General features: G+C 42.0%; 1 long non-coding RNA gene across 1 annotated transcript in view; it reads left to right on the forward strand.

The window, feature by feature from the left end:
• The first annotated feature begins 1,337 nt into the window (after positions 1–1,337).
• Positions 1,338–16,174, forward strand: part of LOC130358569 (uncharacterized) — a 29,405-nt gene continuing 14,568 nt past the window's right edge. Inside the window, exons 1-2 of the long non-coding RNA XR_008889571.1 lie at positions 1,338–1,503; positions 3,897–4,074. This is a non-coding gene — a long non-coding RNA (uncharacterized LOC130358569). The remainder of the gene's footprint in view (positions 1,504–3,896; positions 4,075–16,174) is intronic.

The following is a 16,174-nucleotide window of genomic DNA, read 5'->3' on the forward strand; positions in this document are numbered from 1 at the left end:
CGTACGGTGAACGGCGTGAACGAAAAAAAAAAAAAGTCCAAAATTCCTACTTTTTTAATACATTTTATTAAAAAAAATTATAAAAAATGTATTAAAAGTTTTTTATATGCAAATGTGGTATAAAAAAAAAGTACAGATCATGGCGCAAAAAATTTGCCCCCATACCGCCACTTATACGGAAAAATAAAAAAGTTAGAGGTCATCAAAATAAAGGGATTATAAACGTACTAATTTGGTTAAAAAGTTTGTGATTTGTTTTAAGCGCAACAATAATATAAAAATATATAATAATGGGTATCATTTTAATCGTATTGATCCTCAGAATAAAGAACACACGTCATTTTTACCATAAATTGTACGGCGTGAAAACAAAACCTTCCAAAATTAGCAAAATTGCGTTTTTTGTTTTAATTTCCCCACAAAAATAGTGTTTTTTGGTTGCGCCATACATTTTATGATATAATGAGTGATGTCATTACAAAGGACAACTGGTCGCGCAAAAAACAAGCCCTCATACTAGTCTGTGGATGAAAATATAAAAGAGTTATGATTTTTAGAAGGCGAGGAGGAAAAAATGAAAACGTAAAAATTAAGGCCAAGAGTCCTTAAGGGGTTAAAAACAATCTATGTGAACACAGCCAGAGGTTACGTGAGCACCTACATATTTTACTGCAGATTTTCAGCTGTTGATTTTCCTACCCATTGACTTCCCAATGGGTAGAAAAATCAGGAGCAGAAAATCTGCAGCAAAATATGCTATTTTGTTGGTGTAATTATTTTAGCCGCCTACACTTTGATCATGTCTCTATAATTATAGTGGACGTATCTGAAGGCCCTGTAATTAATGGGGTAAAGCAGAGTCCACTTCCTTCCAAAATATCATAAAAATTAAACATTGTAAAAATGTTGTGATAAATAGAACCCAGGGCTAATGGATGTTCCTCTCGCAGCTCATGTTCAGCTCCCTCCTCCCGGTAACACTAGAACATGAAAGAAATGTAAAAGCAAATAACCGGCAATTAGATCGAAATGACTTTCCGTGTTCACTTTATTCTCATCTCATCTGACCCTTCAGATATTCCATTATTCCCGGCTTTCTAATTAATTGTAGCACAAGATGGAATTTTACAAACAATTCATTTAGCCGGATCGGGGTTTTTTCCTCCTATGGGAACAAAGGGGGAGATTTATCAAAACCTGTGCAGAGGAAGAGTGGTGCAGTTGCCCATAGCAACCAATCAGATTGCTTCTTTCATTTTCCACAGGCCTCTAAAGAGGCCTGTGGAAAATGAAAGAAGCAATCTGATTGGTTGCTATGGGAAACTACACCACTCTTCCTCTGCACAGGTTTTGATAAATCTCCCCAAAAGTGATTACATGACATTATGGGAACTGAATGAAGACTCCAATTGATTTTTCTGGGTTTAACCGTTTCGGCCCTTTGGAAGGTCATTTTTAAGATCTTCAGGGCAGCCGCACTAAAGTATAAATCCATGTATAAATGTATGATTTTATTACGAGGCATCATTCTTCCTATAGTACGGAATAGTAATTGCTGCTATGAGATATAAGTTGTACCTAGTGACCCGTAATGATGGTATTGTATGAGAATGGGGCATAATGATCTCCCACAGATTAGACCCATTCATTGCGTTAAACATCTGTAGAGAAGCAGTGAAAATCATAATAGGTTCCATTCATTTCCTCCCCTGACAATCAATGATCACAGGGTTCTTGCTGTTTCTGTATCAATCGGGAGGGCAGGCCTCGAATGTACGGCTTCTCCGAGTGACTAAGGAATAGAAGCATTGTGAAGACTTCACCTATGTACAATTAACCTTCTAGCACAACGCTTCCTATTATATAGATGGAAGATGGTGTCTGCAGAGGGAACAGAACAGTGAACAAGCTCATTTTGACCTCTTAATAATGCATATATTTTTAGTATTACTTTTCTTTTTTGTTTTAATTCCTATTGTGCTGCTATAGTTAATTTTTTTTTATGCTGTTAAAGGGGTACTCCACTGCCGATACCCCTCACATCTGGTGCACAGAGCGAACTTCGCTCCGTGCCTGATGACTGGCGATGCGGGGCGGAGGCTCCTGGCGTCATGGTCATGCCCCGCTCGTGACATCACGGCCATGCCCCCTCAATGCAAGTCTATGGGAGAGGGTGTGACGTCCTTCATGCCCCCTCCCATAGACTTGCATTGAGGGGGCATGGCCATGACGTCACGAGCCTCTAGCGCTGCCCCCGACGCTCTAAACAAATGCCGGGTGCAGCAAGAAAATCAGACATCTTATCCCCTGGATGTCTAGGGGCGGAGTACCCCTTTAAATGAACCAAACTTAGATCACCATGGACACATGGACACTATACTAATCTAAGTCTGGTTTACTTGAACCACGGAGGTTTGGCTTCTGCTGATGCTATAGGGCCATCTGAATCAGGATCTATTTCTCATTCAGAGCTATGAGTTTTTGATGTAGGAGCACTAGACCGGACAGTCGGCTGGTCCTGTCCAAGGTTGCGGATTCAGCCAACTTTTGATTACAGTATATGGGGACTATTATAACGTATAGGTGTTAGGTTCCCCGAACACTTGTTTCATTATTTGGCATAAGGTACCCATCCCATAGACTTGCATTGAGAGGGCGTGGCGTGATGTCACGTGGGGGCGTGGTCATGTTGTCACGACCCCCGCAGCCTGCACCCAGCGTTCAGAACAAAATGTTCCGAATGCTGGGGCAGTGGAGTACCCCTTTAAAGTAGCACCCCATGTATTTTTCTTTGGGATGTCTTCAGCAAAGCAGGGAGGGTAAGGCTAGGTTTCCACTTGGGTTTTTTTCTGGCAGTTTTTGGAAAATTACCACTGCAGTTTTTGAGCCAAAGCCAGAAGTGTATTCAAAAGGAATAGGACATATAAAGGAAGGACTTATACTTCTCCTCCCTTATGGATCCACTTCTGACTGCAGTGGCAGTATTCCAAAAACTGCCAGAAAAAAAAACAAGTGGAAACTTAGCCTAAGACAGACCTAAGCTCCAGCACAAGATCGGGGAGGTACGTATGCTCTAGTTTGTTGGTTTACACTGATAGCTTGCTGTTGTAAGATAATAACTGTAATTGGAATATTCCTTTAAGGGCTTGTTCACATATTAGAGTCCCACATGGATGTGCGTCGTGGTAGGACCGCGCGTACGTGCTCCATCTCATAGTCGAAAATGCAGTCTGGTGGAATTCCGCCCAATTAATAAACATGTTTATTCCCTGGGAAGATGTCCATTCTGCCGGCGGAATTCCAGTGTGGCGTTCCACAGTATGCATAGAGCAGCAGAGCCCCATTAAAAACAATGGGACCCTGCTGCAAGCGGAATTCCACAGTCGAATTAGGCCAGTGGAATGTCCACAGTGTGAACTCAAAGGAAATCCACATTTTTTTTTTTTGCTTTATATAGTGCAAAATGTAGAAATTCTTGTGTATGCCTTTTGCTTATCTATTTAGCTGTTGTAGCAGGCATGAGATTGACTCCATAATAGATCGCAATTCTGTCACTAATGTTATTCTGTAATGCAGACCATGAATGCTTTTACTTTGAGTGTGGCGTTTGATCACTGCAGCTGGTTATCTGATCAGACTGCTAGTGCTGGAGTTTATCCAGGTGAACTCACCAGACTCATAGGTGGGTTAAGATCAGTTCACAATATCTGTAGTTTTGATGCTTTTTATTTATTCCAAGTGTGTTCTTTTAGAGAAATATTGCCATAAGGCAAAAGTGATGTTACCTATAATTACAATTGAGGTGTTTTATGAAGATTTTAAGTCTTTAGGCTGTGTTTGCATGTTAAATCCTGACTGCATTTCTCACACTCTTTTTTTTTTTTACTGTATTTTAGCAATTTTTTTCCACTATTTCCAAATTGTGGTGAAAAATCACAGCAAGAACAGAAAAAAAATCATCAAAAACAAATTGTGTGAGGACAGCTCTAACAGCAGTGTATAACTGCTATATATAGAGAGAGAGATAACAGCAGCAGTATACAGAAGGGTCTTGGAGCTCTTAGGAGGGATCTGGTAAGTGATGACATCAATCTGTAGTTCACAGGAAGTCAGGTGACCCAGGGCCGACAGCACATTAAAGGGGTACTCCACTGGCCAGCGTTCGGAACATTTAGTTCTAAACGCTGTGTGTGCGTTGCTGGGTTCGCCACGCCCCCTCGCAATGTCACGCCACGCCCCCTCAATGCAAGTCTATCGGAGAGGACGTGGCAGCCGTCACCCCCCCCTACCAAAGACTTGCATTGAGGGGTCGTGGTGTGATGTCACGAGGGGCGTGGCCGACCCCCGCAGTGCGCACACAGTTTTCGGAACTAAATGTTCCAAACGCTGGCCTGTGGAGTACCCCTTTAAGCATGTTAATGTTGTGTGAGTCAGACTGGTGATAACATGACCAAGATATAGCAATAAAACACATATATAGTGATGGTGAGTGTGCCCGATATGGGCAAAAAACAAACAAACTTGGAGTGCTTCTTTAACTACCGTATTTTTCGCCGTATAAGACGCACTTTTTCTTCCCCAAAACTGGGGGGGAGGAAAGTTGGTGCGTCTTATACAGCGAATACACACCTATCGCGGCGGTCCCTGCAGCTATCAACGGCCGGGACCCGCGGCTGATACAGGACATCACCGATCGCGGTGATGCCTTGTATTAACCCTTCAGACGTGGCGATCAAAGCTGACCGCCACGTCTGAAGGGAAAGTGACACTAACCCGGCTGCTCAGTCATGCTGTTGGAGGCCGCCGCGGTGAAATCGCGGCGTCCCGAACAGCTTACAGGACACCGGGTGGGACCTTACCTGCCTCCTCGGTGTCTGCTCCAGGCCGGAATCCCCTGCATGGCCGGCGCTCTCCTTCGTCATCATCACGTTGTTGTGCACGCCGTCCCGTCATCCAGTAGGAGCGGCGTGCGTAGCAACGTAATGACGGCAACGGAGAGCGTGGATCCCGGGGAAGAAGACGTCCAGAGCGTCGGGGACAGGTGAGTATAACCTCCAATGCCAGTGGTCTTCAACCTGCGGACCTCCAGATGTTGCAAAACTACAACTCCCAGCATGCCCGGACAGCCAACGGCTGTCCGGGCATGCTGGGAGTTGTAGTTTTGCAACATCTGGAGGTCCGCAGGTTGAAGATCACTGTTGGGTTCAGAATCTTTTTTTTTTCTAGATTTTCTAGACCTTTGAAATTGGGTGCGTCCTATAGGGCGAAAAATACGGTATTCTGCTTTATTCACACCCTAATATCCCCTACATAAAGCAATGACACATATGGGGATTTATCATTCCCTGTACCAGCCCAAAGTGGCAAAATTGCACAATTAAAAAAAAATAAAAATTTTATGAGCAAAAAAATCGGAATGTGTGCAAACATTGTCTGCCAATTTAACACTCTGCGCTGGTGCAGGAAATGATACATTTCCCCCCATAACTAATACTTCTGGTATGCTTACTCTGGGCTGAATTTTATTTTTTCCTTAGACGGGATACAATTGCCCTAGACTGTCGGATAAGGAGCTCTTTGCTGAGACAGGCTGTAATTAAATGGTTAACAGAGAAGACGTTTTAATATACAGCGGTCCCTCAAGTTACAATATTAATTGGTTCCAGGACGACCATTGTATGTTGAAACCATTGTATGTTGGGACCATAACTCTATGGAAACCTGGTAATTGGTTCTGAAGCCACCAAAATGTCATAAAAAAATAGGAAAAAGTGAGAATTAAAGAAAAATAAGTAGATAACTAATACAGATAAAGCAAGTCCTTACATATAAAAGTAAGAAAGATCTGCTGGGAGCTGTAAATCAAGGTCTATTTCAGTGTTTCCCAACCAGGGTTCCTCCAGCTGTTGCAAAACTACAACTCCCAGCATGCCTGGACAGCCTTCGGCTGCTCGGGCATGCTGGGAGTTGTAGTTTTGCAACAGCTGGAGGCATCCTCATTGTGAATCACTGGTCTATGTAGAGGACAGAAGCTTCTTTGAGGTCCTGCACAGTACACAATGTCTCCAAAGGAGCAGCTAACCCTGGTACAGGAAAAGTGTACAGAACATGTAATACCTCCCTGTACTGTAGGGGGCCCTACCAGACACCAGTCAGTGCATACGCTTCAGTAATACAGGGGTTTTTACCAGTGAATGCCCATTCTGATTGGTCAGTTCATTGACATGTTTCACAGATCTGGACTGTCTGTACATTGTATGTTGAGTCTGGTTGCAAGTTACAATGGTCCAGAAAAGACCATTGTATGTTGAAACTATTGTATGTTGAGGCCATGTAAGTTGAGGGATCACTGTAATAGTATTATTTCCGCACAGATTGCTAAAGCGGAAAGTAACGCTAAGGGAGCAGAAGTGATTTGCCTAAATGGGTCACGTTGGTGCTGCTGATCTCTTCAAGCTTTGTCGCGGGATACAGATCTGGAGCAACAGAGCGCAAATTTGGATTTCTCGACCTCCTATCAGAGCGACAGTCACAATATGAAGAAGAGTAATGACAAGTCCCCCGACGGGTAATTAATGGAACATCAGGCATTGCTGAAAACAAAAATAACAGTTTCCCTTCCAGTCTTATTTCTCCATTGAGAATTCTGTCTTCCATAGAAAAGACAGCGCTTTCCCTCAAGACTCCAGACAGACAGAGCGCTCTTCATAAAGGAACCGTCTTGTGTCATGTGCTGCTTCTCTTACTACGCTTTCTTGTAAATGACAGCATTATGTCATCTAGATCAATGTAACAAAGCTTAACAATTCATTCCGAGACATTTAGAATATTTCTATATTTTTCCCTAAATCCCTAAATCCTTAAAAAAAAAACATGGTCTGTACATTTATATTTACAGTGATCTACTGTCAATAAGCAAAATTGTTAAAACATTTTAAAGGGGTACTCTGGAGATCACGGGGACGGAGCATAGTGATGTCACGGCTCCACCCCCATGTGACGTCACACCCCGCCCCCTCAATGCAAGCCTATGGAGGGGGCGTGAAACGCCCCCTCCATGGGCTTGCATTGAGGGGACGAGGCGTGACATCACATGGGGGCAGAGCCGTGACATCACTATGCTCTGTTTCCGTGATCGCCAGTAATCAGACCCGGAGCGAGCACGCTCCGAGGGCTGATTCTAAAGGGGTGCGGCATGGAAGATCACGGGGGTCCCCAGCGGCGGGACCCCCGCGATCAGGCATCTTATCCTCTATCCTTAGGATAGGGGATAAGATGTCTTAGCGCCGGAGTACCCCTTTAAAGGAGTACTCCACCCCTAGACATATTATGTCCCTCCAAAGAATAGGGGATAAGATGTCTGATCTCGGGGGCGCGATCTCTGTGCAGCACTCAGCATTCGTTTAGAATTCTGGGCGTCAACAGCAGGGGTTGTGACTTCACGGCCACGCCACCTAGGGGGTGTGGCCAAGATGTCACCACCCCCGCTGCCCACTCCAAGCTTCAGGAACAAAATGTTCTGAACGCTGGGGCAGTGGAGTACCCCTTTAATCTAGAAAAAATATTTGCTTGGCGGCAATTGATCACTAGGGTTTGATGTGTGGCTTGAACCTTATGCCAAATAATACACAGGTGTATGGGGAAGCTAAAACCTATATGTTATAATAGTCCCCATATACTGTAATCAAAAGTTGGCTGAATTCGCAACCTTGGACAGGACCAGCCGACTGTCCGGTCTAGTGCTCCTACATCAAAAACTCATAGCTCTGAATGAGAAATAGATCCTTATTCAGATGGCCCCATAGCATTGAGCCGAACCTCTGTGGTTCAAGTAAACCAGACTTAGATCACCATGGACACATGGACACTATAGTAATCTAAGTTTGGTTCACTTGACCCAGAGGGTGTTCTAGGTATTGTGGATGCAATAGAAGTCTAGAAATAATATGGACGCCAGAATATGACCAAATACTGCTGCTTAAATGAAGCCTCAGATGGAGATTTTGGGGGAGATTTATTAATAATGCTGTAGCCTCCTTGATTTTGTAGGTCTGAGAAAGTGGAAATGTTGGGCGTTTTCAACACATGGCACACATAGGCCCACATGCCGTGATCCCTCAACTTACAATGGCCTCAGCATACAATAGTTTCAACATACAATGGTCTTTTCTGGACCATTGTAACTTTAAAGGGGTACTCCGGTGAAAACCTTTTTTTTTTTATTCTTAAATCAACTGGTGCCAGAAAGTTAAACAGATTTGTAAATGAATTCTATTAAAACAATGTTAATTCTTCCTGTACTTATTAGCTGCTGAATACTACAGTGGAAATTCTATTCCGTTTGGAACACAGAACTGTCTGCTGACATCATGAGCACAGTGCTCTCTGCTGACATCTCTGTCCATTTTAGGAACTGCCCAGAGTAAAAGGAAATCCCCATAGCAAACATATGCTGTTCTGGACAGTTCCTAAAATGGACAGAGATGTCAGCAGAGAGCACTGTGCTCATGATGTCAGCAGAGAGCTCTGTGTTTCAAATAGAGAATAATTTCCGCTGTAGTATTCAGTAGCTAATAAGTACAGGAAGGATTAAGATTTTTTAATAGAAGTAATTTACAAATCTGTTTAACTTTCTGGCACCAGTTGATTTATGAAAACAAAGTTTTTCACCGGAGTACCCCTTTAAACTAGACTCAACATACAATACTACAGACAGTCCAGATCTGTGAGATCTGTCATTGGCTGGAAGAACCGAGCAATCAGAATGGACATTTCACTGGTAATACATGAGTATTACTGAAGTGCATGCACTGACTGGCTGTCTGGTAGCGCCCCCTACAGTACAGGGAAGTATTACATGTTCTGTACTACTCTTTACCAGTGCCAGGGATAGCTGCTCAAGGTAAGGGCGGCTCCATTTTACTTTTTTAGGACACTGTGTGTACTGTACAGGACCATGAAGAAGCTCCTGTCCTCTACATAGACCAGTGTTTCCCAAGCAGGGTGCCCCCAGCTGTTGCAAAACTACAACTCCCAGCATGCCCGGACAGCCTTTGGCTGTCTGACATAGACAGTAATTTACAGCTCCCAGCAGATCTTTCTTACTTTTATATGTAAGGATTTGCTTTCTCTATATTAGTTATCTACTTATTTTTATTTAATTCTCACTTTTTCCTATTTTTGGATGACATTTTGGTGGCTTCAGATCCAATTACCAGGTTTCCATAGAGTTCTGGTCTCAACATACAATGGTTTCAACATACAATGGTCGTCCTGGAACCAATTAATATTGTAACTTGAGGGACCACTGTACATACAAAAACACTGTAAAATGTATAACTCTACTCGGTCTTAAAAATATCTGCAGAAAGGGCTGTGACTGAGTGATAACAGAGTGATGCTGTAATAAATGTTCCGGGTTACGTTGCCATGAATGAACTCCCTAAACATTGGAAATGCCAAGCCTGCCTGCCCACACTGCAGGAATGGTTTGAGGAACATGTCGAAGAGATCAAGGTGGTGACCTGGACTCCAAATTTCCCAGATCTCAATCTGATTGACCATCTGTGGGATGTGCTGGAGGTCGCACCGCTCAACTTTAAAGGAAAGAATTAAAGGGGTTTTCCAAGTTAAAGGGGTACTCCGGTGGAAGACTTTTTTTTTTTAAAACAACTGGTGCCAGAAAGTTAAACAGATTTGTAAATTACTTCTATTAAAAAATCTTAACCCTTCCAGTACTTATTAGCAGCTGTATGCTGCAGAGGAAATTATTTTCTTTTTTTTATTTCTTTTTTGTCTTGTCCACAGTGCTCTCTGCTGACACCTGATGCCCGTATCAGGAACTGTCCAGAGCAGGAGAAAATCCCCTTAGCAAACCTATGCTGCTCTAGACAGTTCCTGACATAGCACAGAGCACTATGGACAAGACAAAAAAGAAAATAATTTCCTCTGTAGCATACAGCTGCTAATACCATGTTTCCCAAAAATAAGACAGTGTCTTATATTATTTTTTGCTCACAAAGATGCGCTAGGTCTTATATTTGTCTGTCTCTCTGTGAGTCAGTCAGACTCCGTCCAGGCAGAGCGAGCAGCAGGCGTCAGTTTGTCCTGGTGTGGACTCCGTGATGATGAGTGATGTCCCCCTGCGCAATGTCAGGGGCATCACTCGTCATCCAGAGAGCCAGCCGCCGCAGCTCACAGATTTAAATTGACCGCGCTGCCGAGAGGTCCGACGCTTATTTATTTTTTTGGGGCACTTTCTGGCACCAGTTGATTAAAAAAAGAAAAATGTTTTCCACCGGGGTACCCCTTTAATAAGAAAATTTACCCACCAAGAGTTTATCTGGAAAATTCAGAAGGCTCGGTCAGTCATTCTCTCTTTTCCCACAATCAGCTGTCGGCCACACCCCCCTTATACATGAAGAATCGTGTGGGCAGTGTTTAGTTTTATTTCAACAAGTCAAAATGATGCCAATCCACCGACAAGTCAGCATTTGCTAATTCGTCATCTAATCTTTGAGCCTTCTTAATAGGGCGATGTTGGCCTGTTGGGTCAATAACCCCCTGTGTCAGAGGTCCCTCGTATGTCCCGATCCTCCACTGGTGCTGTACTGAAGGTACCTGATCCCACTGTGCAGCCCTCCCTGATCTTGATCACATTCAGCGGTCTTGTAGAGTTCATGGGTCACAGCAGTTTGTATGTTTTCTTTTGGTTGCAAAACGGGCGACCTACAGGGAATCTATATAATTTTACACATGGCTGATTAGTGTATATCTTATCTAACTAGTGATTATTATTAGTAATCTATGTATTACAGACTAATATATACAGTGCATAGTGAAGGTATTCAGCCCCCTTGAACTTTTCAACCTTTTGCCACATTTCAGGCTTCAAACATAAAGATACAAAACTGTATTTTTTTTGTGAAGAATCAAAAACAAGTGGGAGACAATCATGAAGTGGAACGAAATTTATAGAATATTTCAAACTTTTTTAACAAATAAAAAACTGAAAAATTGGGCATGCAAAATTATTCAGCCCCTTTACTTTCAGTGCAGCAAACTCTCTCCAGAAGTTCAGTGAGGATCTCTGAATGATCCAATGTTGACCTAAATGACTAATGATGATAAATAGAATCCACCTGTGTGTAATCAAGTCTCCGTATAAGTGCACCTGCAGTGTGATAGTCTCAGAGGTCCGTTTAAAGCGCAGAGAGCATCATGAAGAACAAGGAACACACCAGGCAGGTCCGAGATACTGTTGTGGAGAAGTTTAAAGCCGAATTTGGATACAAAAAGATCTCCCAAGCTTTAAACATCCCAAGGAGCACTGTGCAAGCGATAATATTGAAAGGGAAGGAGTATCAGACCACTGCAAATCTACGAAGACCTGGTCGTCCCTCTAAACTTTCAGCTCATACAAGGAGAAGACTGATCAGAGATGCAGCCAAGGGGCCCATGATCACTCTGGATGAACTGCAGAGATCTACAGCTGAGGTGGGAGACTCTGTCCATAGGACAACAATCAGTCGTTTACTGCACAAATCTGGTCTTTATGGAAGAGTGGCAAGAAGAAAGCCATTTCTTAAAGATACCCATAAAAAGTGTTGTTTAAAATTTGCCACAAGCCACCTGGGAGACACACCAAACATGTGGAAGAAGGTGCTCTGGTCAGATGAAACCGAAATTGAACTTTTTGGCAACAATGCAAAACGTTATGTTTGGCGTAAAATCAACACAGCTCATCACCCTGAACACACCATCCCCACTGTCAAACATGGTGGTGGCAGCATCATGGTTTGGGCTTTTCTTCAGCAGGGACAGGGAAGATGGTTAAAATTGATGGGAAGATGGATGGAGCCAAATACAGGACCATTCTGGAAGAAAACCTGATGGAGTCTGCAAAAGACCTGAGACTGGGACGGAGATTTGTCCAACAAGACAATGATCCAAAACATAAAGCAACATCTACAATGGAATGGTTCACAAATAAACATATCCAGGTGTTAGAATGGCCAAGTCAAAGTCCAGACCTGAATCCAATCGAGAATCTGTGGAAAGAACTGAAAACCGTTGTTCACAAATGCAGTCTCTCAATGTGCAAAACTGATAGAGACTTACCCCAAGCGACTTACAGCTGTAATCGCAGCCAAAGGTGGTGCTACAAAGCATTAACTTAAGGGGGCTGAATAATTTTGCACTCCCAATTTTTCAGTTTTTTATTTGTTAAAAAAGTTTGAAATATCCAAAAAATTTCGTTCCACTTCATGATTGTGTCCCACTTGTTGTTGATTCTTCACAAAAAATTACAGTTTTATATCTTTATGTTTGAAGCCTGAAATGTGGCAAAATTACACACAATATTACACATTTTGAGACTTTAATCTTTGCTTTTGTAGTTTTTAATGACCTGGAATTAGCCTGGCACTCATAAGCAATTTACGTGAACATTACTCCCTGCCCTCCACTATCATGACTGCTATAAATTGCTGGGAATTACCAGAATACAGCTCCTATTGATACACGTTATATTGTAGTCAATTATTGCCGGCATTAGCGCTTTAGAAGCAAGTCTCCACTGAAGGTATCACATTGTGAAATAGATTTTCCATAGCATTGTACTTCTTGTGTAATCCAAACAAGTGTTATACCTGCAGGAATGCTGTCCTACCGACAGTACAGACATGTTAACCAGGCGGCAGCAGACAGGTGCTGACAGCATTTGATCTTCATTATCTTATATTGGGCATCATGTTCTCGCCAGGCTGCATGGTAATGACACTGGATGGCACTCTATTGTCATTGCTACTGCTGTGTGAGTCAATCTGTCTTGTAAATTGGAAAGCAACAAATGTCTCAAAACTGTCATACTGAAATCCTAGTTTGTGGTAAATGTAGGTTCCATGAATGAGACTTCAAGTGATATAATGTTATGTCTAATTGAAGTAGGAAGAATGCATTGTGTCTGTAATAAATCAGATGTTCTGCTCAGCTAATAAGATTAAATTACAGGCCACGGGATGTCTCTAAAGCTTAACCCCTTAAGGACTCAGGGTTTTTCCGTTTTTGCACTTTCGTTTTTTCCTCCTTACCTTTTAAAAATCATAACCCTTTCAATTTTCCACCTAAAAATCCATATTATGGCTTATTTTTTGCGTCGCCAATTCTACTTTGCAGTGACATTAGTCATTTTACCCAAAAATGCACGGCGAAACGGAAAAAAAAATCATTGTGCGACAAAATCGAAAAAAAAACGCCATTTTGTAACTTTTGGGGGCTTTCGTTTCTACGCAGTGCATATTTCGGTAAAAATTACACCTTATCATTATTCTGTAGGTCCATACGGTTAAAATGATACCCTACTTAGATAGGTTTGATTTTGTCGCACTTCTGGAAAAAATCATAACTACATGCAGGAAAATTTATACGTTTAAAAATGTCATCTTCTGACCCCTATAACTTTTTTATTTTTCCATGTATGGGGTGGTATGAGGACTCATTTTTTGCGCCGTGATCTGAAGTTTTTATCGGTATGATTTTTGTTTTGATCGGACTTTTTGATCACTTTTTATTCATTTTTTAATGATATAAAAAGTGACCAAAATACGCTTTTTTGGACTTTGGAATTTTTTTGCGCGTACGCCATTGACCGTACGGCTTAATTAATGATATATTTTTATAGTTTGGACATTTACGCACGCGGCGATACCACATATGTTTATTTTTTATTTTTTTTACACTGTTTTATTTTTTTTATGGGAAAAGGGGGGTGATTCAAACTTTTATTAGGGAAGGGGTTAAATGACCTTTATTAACACTTTTTTTTTACATTTTTTTTGCAGTGTTATAGGTCCCATAGGGACCTATAACACTGCACACACTGATCTCTAATGCTGATCACTGGCGTGCATTAACACGCCTGTGATCAGCATTATCGGCGCTTGACTGCTCCTGCCTGGATCTCAGGCACGGAGCAGTCATTCGTCGATCGGACACCGGGGAGGCAGGTAAGAGCCCTCCCGATGTCCGATCAGCTGTTCGGGACGCCGCGATTTCACCGCGGCGGTCCCGAACAGCCCGACTGAGCAGCCGGGTCACTTTCACTTTCACTTTAGAAGCGGCAGTCAGCTTTGACCGCCGCTTCTAAAGGGTTAATACCGCACATCGCCGCGATCGGCGATGTGTGGTATTAGCCGCGGGTCCCGGCCGTTGATTAGCGCCGGGACCGACGCGATATGATGCGGGATCGCGGCGCGATCCCGCTTCATATCGCGGGAGCCGGCGCAGGACGTAAATATACGTCCTGCGTCGTTAAGGGGTTAAAGGGGTATTCCAGGAAAAACTTTTTTTTTTTATATATCAACTGGCTCCAGAAAGATAAACAGATTTGTAAATTACTTCTATTAAAAAATCTTAATCCTTTCAGTACTTATGAGCTTCTGAAGTTAAGGTTGTTCTTTTCTGTCTAAATCCTCTCTGATGACACCTGTCTCGGGAAACGCCCAGTTTAGAAGTAAATCCCCATAGCAAACCTCTTCTAAACTGGGCATTTCCCGAGACAGGTGTCATAAGAGAGGATTTAGACAGAAAAGAACAACCTTAACTTCAGAAGCTCATAAGTACTGAAAGGATTAAGATTTTTTAATAGAAGTAATTTACAAATCTGTTTAACTTTCTGGAGCCAGTTGATATATATAAAAAGAGTTTTTTCCTGGAATACCCCTTTAAACTGCCCCTCATCCCGCATTAAAGGGGAACTCCAGTGGAAACGAGTGGAAAACAAATGTTTCCAAATCAACTGGTGCCAGAAAGTTAAACAGATTTGCAATTTACCTCTATTTAAAAATCTGAAGCCTTCCAGTACTTATCAGCTGCTTTGTACTACAGAGAAATTGGTGAAGTTCTTTCCAGTCAGCGCTCTCTGCTGACACTCTTTTTATTATAAAAATACAAAACTTATCCAATACAACAAAAAACAAGCTTAACCAGCTATAATATAAATCAAAAACAAAACCCTGCCTAACCGGCCAGCCCAGCTTTACAAAGCAAAAAGAAAACAAACAAACAAAAACACACTGACACACATACCAAAAATGAACATAAAAACAGCACAACTTGGCTTAAACATAAAATTAGCACTACCTGGCTGTAACTCAAACCATCCATACTCGGGGGGGGGGTTGGGGGTAAAAAAAAAAAAAAAAAAAAAAAAAAAAAATTATAATAATAATTATAAAAATAAATAAATAAATAAAAATAAACAGCACAACTTGGCTTAAACATAAACATAAAATTAGCACTACCCGGCTGTGACTCAAAACCATCCATACTCGGGAAACAAAACAAAAGGGGAAAATAAATAAATTAAAAATATAAAAATTAAAAATATAAATAAATAAACAAAAACACATAACACAACAACTGGTCCGACTGCCATAACTATAATATGAGACAATATAAAACAATGTAGATACAAAACCAAATAGATACAAAATCACTAATAGAAATTAATAAAATATAGTATATAAACATAAATATATGCACCCTATTTACAGAAACCTACAAAAAAAAAAAAAAAATGGAAATCCCTACACTAGAACTGTGCCCTCACCCACATCACCCCTCCTGCACATGGGTCAGAGTCCATACCGTTCCTCTACAGTTTACAAAGTTCTGTCCTTAACTGACCCATGTCAGGTCCCCCAAAAACACGAAAACACACCCTCCCCACCTAGCACTCCACCCAACCAACTTATACACAAACTTATACATACTAACTAACAAACACTGAACCACAACCCACTTTAGGCCCAAGTTTGGTCGCCTGTAAGCCCTTCATGCCATATCAGCTTAAAACAAAACAAAAAAGCTGGCGTGCACATGCATTAGCCCACCACCAGGAAGAAGGATGGCAGACTTGATACACCAAAATAATTTTTAACTCTTTTCCTAACTCCCCCTACAATTCTCCCTAATTCTGTCCCTCCATTAAAGCTAACCCTACTCCCACCCTATCTCTATCCCTATCACACTTCCCCTATCCAAAATAAAGGTACTCTACCCAAAAGATCTAGTACCTAGGGAACATCAAAAGAAAACCCTCTCCACAGGAGAGAAGCCCTACTGGTACCAAGACTGCCATACTCCAAAGACCTGATCTTCCCGAGGTCACCGG

This window comes from Hyla sarda, chromosome 2 (assembly GCF_029499605.1).
Source record: "Hyla sarda isolate aHylSar1 chromosome 2, aHylSar1.hap1, whole genome shotgun sequence".
Lineage (NCBI taxonomy): Eukaryota > Metazoa > Chordata > Amphibia > Anura > Hylidae > Hyla > Hyla sarda.